This window comes from Lonchura striata, chromosome W (assembly GCF_050655825.1).
Source record: "Lonchura striata isolate lonStrDom1 chromosome W, ASM5065582v1, whole genome shotgun sequence".
Lineage (NCBI taxonomy): Eukaryota > Metazoa > Chordata > Aves > Passeriformes > Estrildidae > Lonchura > Lonchura striata.
In genome coordinates, this window is record NC_140743.1 from 38,319,614 (window position 1) to 38,333,560 (window position 13,947).

The following is a 13,947-nucleotide window of genomic DNA, read 5'->3' on the forward strand; positions in this document are numbered from 1 at the left end:
TTAAGGAAAGGGTATAAACGGGCCCAGAGCTCTCGGAATTCGGAGCTAAATCTCTGAGGCTGCAGCAGCAATGTTTCACTCTTAAAATCGACGTGCATGAAGAATCCACGTGGGAAAAGGAGCCGTGAGTACTGTGTGGTTGAATGGCGCGTGGGTGTGTGTGTGTTTGAAAGGTGACATAGTCACGGTGCGAGTTTGGACCCCTACAAACCGCAGTTCCACTACCCCGAGAGGGAGGTGGTCAGCTCCGGGAGAAGTGAAAGAATTCTGGTGTACTCACAACATGCATACGACCTGCAACTCGGGGAGTTACAGGGATTCATCCATGGATGGGTCGGGGAGGGAAGGTACGTTCTCATGGACTCAAGAAATTGGTAAACCTCACTGTCTCTGGGCTCGGGAAGCCCAGGAAAACAGGTAAAAGAGAGCTCAGTGTTCTTCCAACTGAAAACCCACAGACCGGTTCACTGTGTGGTTACTAGGTTGGCAAGACTCAGTTGGAAACAGACCAGTTTAAACACTTAAAACTCAGTCTGGGACAGGACTGAAATACACATTTTAGCACGCGGGTAACTGACTTCTCTGAACGACTTGCGGACACTGACTTGGAATACGGTATGGAAAACTTTTAAATATGGGACAAGGGATCAGTAAAATACCCCTTAAGTTAATGTTTTAAAAAGGGTGCTTAGCCCCGTGCAGCCGCAGGCAGCGTGGCTCTGCAGTTTTTAGAACCCGCGCAGCAGCAGCAGACGCGGCGGTGCCGGCTCAGGGGGAGCGGGAGGGCTCTTCCTGCCCATCCCCTTCACAGCGGTGCGGAGCGTCTTTGGTTTCCCTGCGGCGGGAGGGGGAGGGGGCTCCTACATACCCCGATAGCGGCGGGGGGTGGCGGGGAGAGCACGGCTCGGGCTTCCCTGCCATACACAGGCGGCGGGGGAGCACGGCTTGGCCACATGGAGTGGGGGAGTCCCCGTTCCTGCAGACGGCAGTTTTAAAAGCAGCACAAGCTGCTGCTACTGCTCTGCAGGGCTGAAATCTAAGCGCTTTCGCTTCTCAGACACGGTTTTTGGAAATCGATAGCGAATTTGTTTTGTTTCTGGTCAGTATAAAGCTGTGCTGTGCATTTTACGCCTAAAATGGGAGTGGGACAATGAGGAGCTGGATTATGCCAGGATGTGGGAATATGCCAGCGCGTGGCTATTCCCTATTAGTGAAATAAGAGATTTTCCAGAGATCACTTGAGCTAACAAAATGAATGTATCAAAAATGAATGTATCAAAAATGAATGTATCATGTTTGTAGAATCATGTGTTGAATTTTAAGAAACCTCTGCCATGGCGCAAAAGACATAGGAAAGAGAGAAGAGAAAAGAAAAAAATTCTTTAAAGCTTCTTGCAAAAAGACAAATACCAGAGAAGACCAGGAATGCAAAGAACTCAGATAAGGAGGCCCCTCTGTCAAGGATGATGGACTTATCCAGATAAGATAGCAGAAGACCAAAAGCGCATGCGCAGAGGAGAAGAGTTCAAAAGTTCAATGCAGAGGAAGACTATAGTATCAGCCTCAAAAGACCACTAGAGACCCCCTAAAGACCACCACAAAAAACCACGCATGCCCAGAAGGGCGTGGACCTATTTAGAGTGAGAGGCGAAGACAGGCGGGGCCAGGGGTTGAATATGCATAGAAAAGTTGTGTAATGTATTGCATATGGAACACCTTTGTGAATAAAATTGTGGGACAAACTCCAGCTCGGGGCACAAGATTTTGGAGAGCTATCTCACTTGTGCCGGGCGCTGTCATACATACCCACTTCATAACTACATCGAGTTGTGGAGTCTATTTATTTATTCCGCGTATCGCTTCATTAGGACAACTGGCTGCAAGTTAAATACGAGGAAAGCTGCCACCCCCATACCAAGTTCCTCCATTACAAGCACAGGTCTCGGCAGCCCCCCCACCTCCAGATCAGTTTGCATCACCCCTAATGCACAAATATCAGTTGCAGACATGCCAAGACCTTCTCAACCTCCCCCCCTCATCTCACACAACACGGGGGCACACACACACACACACACACACACACACAGGCTTCTCACTGGGGAAAAACACATCTCCTCCCGCCAGTAGAACTCAGTGTAAGACAAGGAGAGAAAACACAGGGGGTAGCGATAATGAAAGGAACAAACCTAATCTATACCCTTTAAGGGAGTCCCAGCCGTCCCCAGAGTCATCAGGTTTGTTTCCCATAGGGGGGATGTAAAACCGCCCAAACAACGGGAAAGCCAGTGCTACTTCAAAAGCCCCCAGGGAAGCCGAGACAAAGGACAAAACAGGTAAGTGCTCCTGAATGCTCTTACTACAAATCTTTTTCGTTTATTCAATAACCACAGTCCAATGACTGTCTCCTGGATGTATCAAAAGCAAGGATTTTATGACTGTGATTGGGGCTAAAGGGGAACCCTTTCAGGTCCCTGTCCTAAAAAATGTTAAAAATAGAATCTAATAATAAAATCTGTGTTGGGGATGTTGTATTAGTGGAAGAAACAGATTACAATTTATTGGGGAGGGATTTAATGGTAATATTAAGAATAATTGCAAAGGACTCACAACTCATGGTAAATTTATACAACCTAACTACTGAAGATGAAAAGAAAATTGATCCTAAGGTCTAGCACACTCCGGGGGAAGCTGGAAAATTAGACATGAAACCAATTCACATTGAAATTGAGAGACCAGAAGACCCCATAAGGGTAAAGCAGTATCCCATCCCTCTAGAGGGAAGGAAGGGATTAAAACCAATAATCGAGGATTTAATAAAAGGGGCACCTTAGAGCCCCACATGTCCAGACATAACACACCTATATTGGCAATACAAAACCTGATAGCAGTTACCCACGGTCTCTAATCCTTATACTCTATTATAGTGTAATTGACCTAAAGGATGCCTTTTTAGACTTGTCCTCTAGTTGAGGAAAGTCATGACTACTTTGCTTTCCAGTGGGAAGACCTGGAGACACAAAACAGCAATTAAAATAAACCTCTCTCCCTCAAGGGTTTGTAGACTTTACTTATCTTTTTAGCCAATCCCTTGAAAAATTATTGAGTTCGTGCCAATTCCTGGGACAAAGTGGTTGCAATATATAGATGATCTATTGGTGGCTAGTCCTAAAGAGGAAAATATAAGGGCAAGAACTATAGCCCTATTAAACTTCTTAAGAAAAAAAGGACAATTTTCACTGATTCCAAATATGCATTTGGGGTAGTACACACCTTTGGAAAAATCTGGGAAGAAAGAGGTCTACTAAACACACGGGAAAAAGATTGATTCATTAATATATAATCAAATGTTAGACATTTTATTTCAAAAATTATCAGAGGTATTCGGTGGGGCTATCACAACCCGTAGCACCCTCAGAGTTCTGGGCCAGTCAAAAGAATTAATCAAATGTTAGAAGCCCAATTAGCCAAATTGATGTTAAAAACAAATGTCATAAATAAAATGCATCCCATTGGCCTTATTAAACATAAGAACTATGCCTCATTCTGAAATGGGATTTCCACCTTTTGAAATGTTACATGGGATACCTTATACCCATGGTATGCCTGTAGGGCATCTGGGAGTAGAGAAGGGACAGATACAACCATACCTGATAGCATTAAATAAGAATCTCAAGGGGGTGATCATGCAGCACAGCACCTCACCCCCCAGTCTTCTTAATATATAAGATACAGCAATAAGTAAAATACAGCCTGAAGACAGAATACTGGTAAAAGCATAAAAGGAGCCAATATTCACGCCTCATTAGGAGGGACCCTATATTGTCTTTTAACTACAGATACTGCTATACAAACTGCAAAAAAGGGGCAGACACATGCATCAAGAGTGAAGAAAGTCGATCTCCAGGACCAGGCACCAGAGTGGGAAATTACCTCCCCCCCGCCCCCGGAGATTTGAAGATAGCCCTGCGCCGGCCAAGTAAATGACTGAATGCATCTCTATCAAACATTCTGTGCCAGAGTGTAACTATTATCGTCTCATACATTTCTCTTGAAAATACTGTCATAAAGTTTGAACTGTTCATTGCTGAACTAAACGAAGTGGGTTGAGTGGGAAGTGCTTTGAGCAGGAGGAAGACCTGACTAGCCGTTTTCTGGTAATAGCCACAAGGCTAAGATTATTCTAATTAGATTCAATAATCTAGGTTTTGGTTTTTTTCTTCTTTTTCTCTCATATCAGAAGGGATTAAGGGGGAAATTACAAACAAAAGCTAAAATTATTATTGTTGAGTGTCATAGGTCGAACAATGTACCCTGCAGTGCACACACTGGTGAACTACACCAGTGAGGCATTTTTAAACAAAGGTATGCGGCTCGGCCTTGGTATGAAACCACAGACAAAGATTCCTGCTGCCAAGAAGATGGTTTACCCCGCCGCTGGAGGCACTCCAGTGGGCGCTGGGAATGGCAGAGGGATCCTTGCAGTGGGATTAGTCCCGGTGAGCCTGAGACTAGCCTCATGCCTCAGTAACCTCCCCAGTCCTGGGAAGGGGGAACTCAGTGGCAGATACCCAGAAGAAATCGCCTCTTACCTCATGGAACTGCAGCAGGGGTAAGCCTAACAAACATTGTCTTGAAACAAACACTCAACAGGGGGTGTACAAATTCAAAGAGAAATCAAAAACATACCTTGAAAACGGACAGTCAGCTCATAAACTGCATCAAAAGAGCACAGAGGAAATCTCAATTCCAGTTTATAACAGATATAATCATACTGTATGGGTTGGAGAAAGCAGGAGACTGTCTTTGTAACTTATTTTCAAGCTTATTCAGTGTTATAACCCAAATAAATTTAGTATGTGTGTAATAGGGAAAAACCTACTGGGTGGGAAATAACCTGAAATATGAAAACAAGATACCTCTAGAAACTGAGACAATCATCGTGGACCTCTTAGGGGACCAGGACGACAGGATTTGTCTACAGTATGATAAAATGTTTTGTTTCACCAAGGATAAAGAAGGGATGGATCCAGAAAATAAGATGAAGCAGGTAATGCAAGAGGCAAAAAGACATGAAGCTGAAATAAGGAAAAAGAGAATAGAACAAGAAGCTCTGAAATCCCTAAGCGAACAGTATGACCAATTGGAAAAACAATATGCAAAATGGGGATTGCCTGCCTCAGATCAAAATCTTTTTGTGGATCTGATGCAGGAGATTGCCACAGAACTAAAGTTGTCTAATTGCTGGGCCTGTGGGGGGCTAAAATCTGCAGAAAAATGGCCTTGGAGGTGTGAGGGTTTGACTCCTGAGCAACTACTAAAATGGGAAACTGGTGGGACCCCCACAATAATTCAGAGACCACCGGAGGGGTAGGTACTAGACCAACGAGTAATTAGAACATTCTGCCTTAGCAGAGAGGGAGGGTTATGTTCAGAAATTGTAAGATACACTCCATGCATTTCCACCCTCTCCATAAATTCCACCAGCCACATCAAGGTCTGGCAGACCGAAAGCCCTACTGGGTACTGGAGCCAGGAGAAAAGAGATAACTGTGAATGGAGTGACAAAATTTGGCTTTGCTGGTACAAAAGCCCCAGAGCTAACCCTTATCAGTCAATCAGCGAACTAAATAAGTATTGGGATGAGCTTGAGAGCATAACAATCAGATGGAAAGCACCTAATGGATTACACTGGATCTGTGGAAAGAAAGCCTACAGTGAATTACCTCCACGCTGGAAGAGATCCTGCACGGTAGGACTAATCAGACCTGTTTTCTTCACCCGACCCAGGTCAGAAAGTGGTTCACTGGGAGCCCCCTTGTATGAATCCCTGAACCGAGAGAAAAGGAGCTTAAAGGAAAAATTCCCTCTCATCTGTGGGGAACATACTTGGGGAGAGGATGAATGGCCTGCTGAAAGGATCATTAAATATTATGGTCTGTGGGAACTCAAAATGTCTCTCAGACATTTTTACAGGTTCCAGGCCTTGGTCAGAAGCATTTAAGACCCTGGCAGACAGCTGAAAAACAGCTGTGATTTTGAGTTTGAGCCATGGAATGAATTACCAACTCTGGAGGTGGAACAAGCAGTCACAAAAGGTTAGATAGTATAGTAAAAGTAATTACAAAGTAGAGGGGAAATTTTTTTAGTATTGTACAGCGGGGTTTTAACACTTGTACAGGGAGGATTTTACTTTGTACATGGGGGTCAGAAGTTCTAAGATGGAGGAAAGTGGGCTGATCCTCATCTTCCTCCTTCTTTTTCCTTACCTCCATGTTCTTGGTGATGTTGGCACTCACAGATTGGTTTAGAGTAGAAAAGCACCTTGTAATATAGGTAGTAGGTATTGGGGGAAAACTATAAACATGTAATACGTAATATATCATATAAAAGATAGCAGCAGCCCTGGGCAGGGGGAGAGACGAAGAAGACAGCAGACAGAGAGGATGTCAGTGTGTGTGTGTGCCTCTACCCAGGCCGCTGACCAAGCAGCCACAGCCCGAGAAGACAATCTTTTAGATCACTTAACAATAAACTGCCTTGAGACCGAACAGCAAAAGCCTGCGGAGTTTTTCTTTGGAAGCACGGGTTGGAGGAGGAATTCCACCACCACATGGGAACCCAGAATAAGGCCGGGGTTCCCACAATGGTCCTGCCACATGGGCTCAGGATGGGTAGTGAGGATATCAGACCCCCATCTATTTACTAAATAGCTTATTAAGATTGCAGGCTGTGGTGGAGATTGTATCCAATCACACTTCGGATGATCTTGAATTATTATCCCAGCAACACTCTCAAATGGGGGCTTTTGTGTATCAAAACAGGATAGCCCTTGATTACTTACTAGCTGGAGAAGGAGGTGTGTGTGGAAAATTTAACAAATCTCAATGCTGTGTAGAAATAGATAATTATGGGAAAACCATTAAAGATCTGGCCACAGAAATTAAACGGGTAGCCCATGTTCCAGTTGTCATGGTTTGACACTGGCACAATGCCAGCGCCTCCATGAAAATGTAACCTATCAATTAAATGCTGTGAAATGCGATCTAGAACAGAGCAAAGCAGGCCAAACTTAATAACAAGGGGAAAACTTTATTACACTACTACTACTACTGCTATACAGGGAAAAAAAAAAAAAACACACAAAATTTGAAATGAAAACCTTTCAAAACATTCCTCCTCCCCCCACCCAATTCTAACAAATCACAGCGAGACACATTTGGACCCTTAAACCAGTCTTCATCCTTCCACATAATCAATACTGAGTCCATCAGGGGAGAGAGGAGTCTCCCTTGTACCATAGACCCCCCAGGAAACACAGCTGCCACCTCTTGTGTTTCCATGTCACACGTAGCACCGCCCGGAGAGAATCTGCCAGTGTGACACTCTCCTCTCCATGTCACAGTGCTCTCACCACCGTGCATGGACAGAGACTGCTTATAGGGCTCCTTTAAGGATGCTTTGCCAATTACCAACAGGAACAACAGTCCAGTGTCTCATTTTGGGACCACAGTCCCCCCCATTTTCCCTGGGGCCAGGAGTCCAAGAACAGAGATCGCCTTCTCTTCTTTTCTGAAGACGGAGGGCATCCTCACACCCTCCTCCGCTGACCTCTGTTCATTCCTGAACTGGTAGTTGCTGAAGGAGTTTCTTGGCTCACCATTTCATCCCCCTAAAATGCAGTCTCTCTTGGAGGAGAAGTTGGTTCAGTCTATGGTTAACAAGAGTCCAGCCAACAGCCACTCGATCATCTCCCCCCAACCTTCTTTCCCTAACAACTAAGGTCCCTGGCTGTTTCTCTTTCCTTCAAATTGAGGAGGAGCAATATTTCACAAAGCCTTCATTTCACAGGAAAGGGTTAAAATTCCCGGACTCCCCGGACGGCTGAAATCTCTGGCCCAGGACACTGTGCTGTCTCCCACATTGGGTAGCTGGGTATCTCCCCCCCCTCCTCCTTCTCCTCTGCCGGCAAACTCCCAGGTGTCTGCAGGCTCTCTATCTCTTTCCCTCTAGGTTGGGGGGGTGGGGAACAAAGGCATCCCAGACGTTTTCCACCCTTCCATTTTCCACCCTTCCGTCCGCAGGAACTTGCCCAGCTCGGCGCCCAATCCTTCACCCTTGGCCTACCTTCCCAGGCCACATGGCTTTTCCCCTCTCCCACCCAGCTCATGGCTGGGCAGGGGAGGTTAGCACTCTCCGATGACCGGAACCAAAGAGAGCGAGTTCTCCTGGGAATTCTGCTTTTAACCCCTCTGTGTTCTCAGAGGCGTGTCCACCTTCAATTGGTCACCCCAAGTGTCAGTATCCAAACCTGACCCCTGACTGGACTGACCTCTTCCTTCCAAGAAAATTCTTTTCCTGTGTCAAACCACGACACCAGTACAAAAGTGGAACTCACTTCTTCAGGCATCATGGTGGGACCATTTGCTTGATGGGGCTTGGTGAAAGAAAATAATTTTCTTCATTTTATGTTCAATAGAAGGCGTCATATTCCTACCCTGACTCATCCCCTGTTTTATAAGACTCATCCATACATGGGATGCATATAGCAGCCTTACCCACAGACCCGGAAGCTGCCCTAGGAAAAACAAATCAGATACAAAAATAATGACACTGGGAGAAGAAATTCCTCACAGCAGGGCGGCTGAGGCCCTAGCAAAGTTTGAAGGACGAATAAAGGGTAAAAAACATAACTACAAAATTTACCAGGAAAATGTTTTTCTCTAATAATGAAATCTTGGGAGTCAGTAAGGGTAGAAATTAGGACGCAAATTAATGGGTTAATATAGAAGGTGGGGGATTGTTATGGGTAATAAACATAATTCACGCCATTCCTTGTATGAAATATATAATGTTGAATACTTGCTAATTATACTAGTTTGTACTAGCCTGCCTCCCCCCCCTCCCCCGCCGAGACCGGGTGTATATTGGAATCTGATTTACAAGTAAGAAGGTATGGCTCCCCAGGAGATGGGCCATGTCTGGAGAGATACGGGGACCCCAGGTGCTGATCATCGCCTGAACGACCCGAGATGGATATCATAGAAATCCTCGGGCACATACATGTGAATGCAGCGTTCCGAATTCCCGTAAATTTCATCATGGGATTCAACAACTCCAGAACACTGAATTGTTCTCCCTCATCACCAAAAAAGAAAATCTTATTAACATATGGACTCTGAATAGAAGAAAAGATTGATTGCTGAAATCTTGGCCCCAGGTGGAATTTTCCCTATAAAAATCACTTGTGCCAGGATGGAGGGGGTGGGCATAGAGGAAAACCTCTGGTGAGGCTGACTCCTTGTCACACACCCAGGGCCGACCCCGGGCTCGGTTCTGTAGTAGATAGGGACAGGCGAACGGAAGATCTCGAGATGTGATGGAAAGAAAGACCCCCTTCCCCCTCTCCTCCTGCAGCATGTTATCCATTACCCCAAAGAATGTAGCCACATCTAACCCAGTAGTTTTCCACTCCTGACTAACCCTAGAGACCCTACCAAACCCCCCTGACGTAGCAAAGTCCCCCAAGACTATTTAAACCCATGAGATAAGATAATAAATGCTTTCGACCATCCACCACACTGGTGTCAGCGTCTGTTGTTAGCCCGAGTAGCCCGGGTAAAGCCGGGCTGCCGTGCTGTTCCTTGCAACCAGGTCACCTTGCCTTCCCTGAAGGCAACATATCTGGTGCCGAAACCCGGGAAAGATTTGCTCGGGTAGCGGGTGTCGCCTGGACAAGGACAGCAGCCGAAGCGGTAAAACCGTATTCTCGGTGAGGGAGACGTCCCAGGACCCGCGATCATCATGGACGCCATCTCAAGGGTCGTAAGTGCGATTCATAAGCAATGGGGTGTAAGCTCAAAGACTTTTATCTTGCTATAGCAAGGCTGCTTGAGCTTGGGGCAATTGACCGCCCTGTGGATGTTTTGCATCCAGAGATATGGGAAAAATGCAGAGCCATGTTGGCCAAGGACACGAAATCCTCAGGCTGTGGCAAAAGCCTTAAGGCGTGGGGAAAACTAGAAAAAGCCCTACGCAGAGCAATAGAAGAGCAGGAGGCATGGAGCGCAGCGCGTACGTGTTTATTGGTTACACCCAAGCTAGGGGTAGGAGCTGCGATGCAAACTGCCCCTGAGGGAGATCCGCCCTGGAGCGGAGATCCAGGAGGGCATGGCGTGTCACCCCCCTCCCCGGGCCAGAGCCCAAACCCCCCCGCGGAAACCTCCCAAAAATCCGCGGTTCCCCCATCCGTCCCGCCGCCACCGATCAGCAACCCGTTGCCAGAGGTGCAGCAGCGTGCGGAATCCTTTTGGCAGGGACTGGTGAGGGAAGCCAGAGACGCAGAAACCGCGGCTCGGGAAAAATCCTAACCACGCCGCCACCCTACTCCATTGAAAATGGTGCTGGCAGCCAAGGAGAGGGGCGGGGCGCGGGTGGTCTCAGCGTGAAAAGCCTGGAGGCGCGGGGTATTACGAATACGCATATGCGGGAGAAAGAGGAGGAGAGCGGCAGAGGGCACAGAGCCAATCGGCAGCTGCGCCTGACGCTGCTACCATTTAAGGGAGAAACCTCCCCCTGCAGGAGGCAGGGCAAGCCCGGGGGGCGGGAGCGGTGCCACCCCCACAGGGAGGGGCGAGCTCGGAGCCGGACAAAAAGGCACCGAGCCCCGGAAGTGCGCTGGCATTCGACTTCCGTCTCTGAGTCCGGCAGCAGCTCCAGCAGCTCGGAAGAGCTGACGGAAGCCAGCTGGGACTCTGAAACGAAGGGAACAGAGCCAATGCGATTTAAAACAAAACCGAGTAAAGCTTTAAGCCACACCGAAAAGCAACCACAATACGAACCAGCCCAGTTTACCAACTGGAGAGAAATAAAAATAGCCTGTGCTGAATGGCCCCCAGTGGCTGCCATACAAGCCTTCCCGGTGAGGATCACCGGCCCGGAAGGAAAACAGCAGAGGATATATACCCCGGTAAACCCAAAAGATGTACAGTCAATTGTCAAAGCCATTGCAGAAAAAGGAATCAATTCGGCCATGGTTTCCACTTTAATCGATAGTCTTTTTGGTAATGACGACTTGCTTCCCTTTGATATCAAGTGAATAGGTCTCATGATACTTGATGGTGCAAGAATAATTGTGTTTAGACAGGAATGGGAAGATAATTGTACAAAGCTATTAGCCCAAGCATCTGGCGCAAGGCAACCACTACGCCGCTTGAGTTTATCCAAGCTTATAGGAAAGCACGGTGATATGATCATGCCTCAGCAACAAGCCACGCAGATGCGGGCTGAGGAGGTCAGGGCAACCACTCGGGCTGCTAGGGAGGCTATTCGTGCCGCCTCTCAGGTCGTGGCAAAGCCGGCGCCGTGGTCCACCGTGAAGCAGGCAGAGAGCGAAAGCTTCATGCAGTTTGTGGATCGCCTGCAGGCAGCAATAGACTCCTCTACCCTGCCGGCAGAGGCAAAGAGCCCCGTGGTAGCTGACTGCTTGCGCCAGCAGTGCAACTCTGTCACCAAGGATATCTTACGCTCCCTGCCAGCTGGAGCCAGCCTGGCTGACATGATCAGACATGTAGTAAGAGAAGAGCACCTGACACCTATTCAGGCAGCCGTCCACACCCTGACCAGTGCCATGGCATGTTTCAAGTGTGGGGAGGCAGGTCACATCGCGGTGAGCTGTCCCCAGCCGGCACAGCAGTCCATGGCAGCGCCCCCACCCCGAGCACACCCGAGAGGATCCTGTTGGGGCTGCGGGAGGAAGGGGCACCTCGCCAAGGAATGCAGGTCCCGGCCCCAGGGAAACGGGAAAGGGAGGGGGCGTGCGGGCTGCACTCAGCCTCCTCCCATCGCAAATGCAAGGCGGCCCATCTATGCCAACCCCCAGTGGGGCGAGGCGTCCTTATACCCCATACCCCACGGGAGGCAGCCAGCTTCGTACCCCCGCCAGCGACACAATTGCAGAATTTCGCAACACAGCCTGCGGTACCTTCGTACCCACTACCACCGCAAGCAGCGCCTATGCCGCAGGGCCAGCAGGAGACGCCCCAGAGCGGGACCCCTGGGTGGCCCTGGCCATGAAAATAGGGAAAGAGCCCCCGAAGGTGTGGGGGACATGCCGCCTTTATGGCAGTCAGGACCCCCACGTCATAGGGCTTCAGTTTTGGGCAGACACAGGAGCAGACTGCTCGATTTTTCCCCAAGCACTGTGGCCCCGACACTGGCAATGCAAAGAAGTCCCCCCAGTGAACGGAGTGGGGGGGCCGTCCCGAGCATGGCTTGAAGTGACAGTAAACACTTACAGCGGAGTGATCGTGGAAACACAGCACCTCAAATCCAACTCTAAAGCCACAATCCAGCACTGGCTGACAGTTATGGCATGGCTTGGTATCCCCAAGCAAATTAAAACTGACAATGCTTCCAATTTTATCTCCAAATCAGTGCAAGAATTCGCCTCGGTGTGAGGCATCACCTTAGTACAGGAGATCCCATATAACAGCACCAGACAAGCCATTGTTGAGCGAGCAAATCAGACCCTAAAAGCCAAGTTAGAAGTATTAGCACTGGCAGAGGGCTTTGCCAATTCCATTCCCTCAAGAGACCAAGCGTGTATGCTGGCAACCACGTTGCTAGCACTGAACCAATTCCCTAGGGGAGATGAGACAAACAGTCCCATTCAAAAACACTGGGCCACCCAGACATTAGAGGAGGTCCCGCAGGTCATGATCAAAAACGAGCTAGGCGAATGGGAATGGGGCTGGAGACTGGTGCTTACAGGACGAGCGTACGCGGCAGTCAAAAAAGAGGACAGAATCAGGTGGTGTCCGCTCAGGTCAATCAAACCTGACCTTCAGAATGAAACTAACGAAAAACTGTGAGTTTCTGTTTGCAGGACATGCTCATGGACCGTCCCCATGACATGTACACCCCTGTTCCAGAGGGAGATGACGAACCACCAAGCCGCCAGAAAAAACCCAAGAGTCCCGCACCGGTGAGACCCAGACATGCACAATGTCTTTGTGCGATTTTGCTGTTGGGGCTTGTGGCCGTGGAGCAAACCAACCCAGGCCACTACCCTCATCAGCCATCTAGGTGGGTCATGCAACATCTTTCAAGTGACAAGGTGTTCAAAGAGGTCACCACAGCAAACACCCCATCCTTCGTGTTCCACATAGCCGATCTGTTTCCAGGACAACCAAAACTACGGCCCATAAACCCACGTATCATACTCATGTACATATCCTACTGGTGCCCAGCATCCAACCCAGGGAAAAGGTACTGCGACTACCCGGGGTGGGGACATTGCGGATATTAGGGCTGCGAAACCATTGTTACAGATGCCAGACCATGGAGAGATGGGTGGCAACTGCAGGAGCCCAACAAATTCTTACAGTTCGCCTGGGCACCCTTTGGCTGTGGAGACCACAATGCACAGCCTAAATATCGGGGATGCGTAAGTTATAACATGACCGTTCTACAGCCAGATCACCCTAGTTGGGCCACGGGTAGAATGTGGACAGTGGTCCTCAGAGGACCGAGAAGGTGGGTGAATGTACGAATTATCAGGCTCCAACCACCAGCACCTCGACCAGTAGGACCCAATAAAGTTATCAAGAACGTGCTAAAAGGGAAAACACAACCCACCCCAAAACCTTGCCCCCAAAAGTCACCGATACCCTGACCGGCCATGCAGATGCCCTCCAGATAGGCCGCACAGCTGAGTCAGACCCAAAACCAATCTTTTGCATGCTAGAAGCTACCTTTCTAACCCTGAATGAAACCAAACCGAACCTAACTAATTCCTGTTGGCTTTGCTATGATGTTAAACCCCCTTTCTACGAAGGCATTGCTTTAGACACCTCCTTCAGTTACTCCACAGCCAGCGCCCCCCACCAGTGCAGGTGGGACACTCCCCGCAGAGGAATCACCCTGAGTCAAATCACAGGACAGGGCAGA

At 48.4% G+C, this 13,947-nt stretch overlaps 1 protein-coding gene and 1 long non-coding RNA gene across 3 annotated transcripts in view; one reads left to right on the forward strand and one right to left on the reverse strand.

The window, feature by feature from the left end:
* The window catches only part of LOC146763174 (ubiquitin-associated protein 1-like), a 112,944-nt gene that overhangs the window by 75,927 nt on the left and 23,070 nt on the right, over positions 1 to 13,947 (reverse strand). The window lies entirely within an intron of this gene.
* On the forward strand, positions 1,754 to 6,551 carry LOC146763176 (uncharacterized). The gene is made up of 3 exons (XR_014952674.1): positions 1,754 to 1,939; positions 2,250 to 2,333; positions 3,837 to 6,551. It is a non-coding gene; the product is annotated as an uncharacterized LOC146763176 (long non-coding RNA).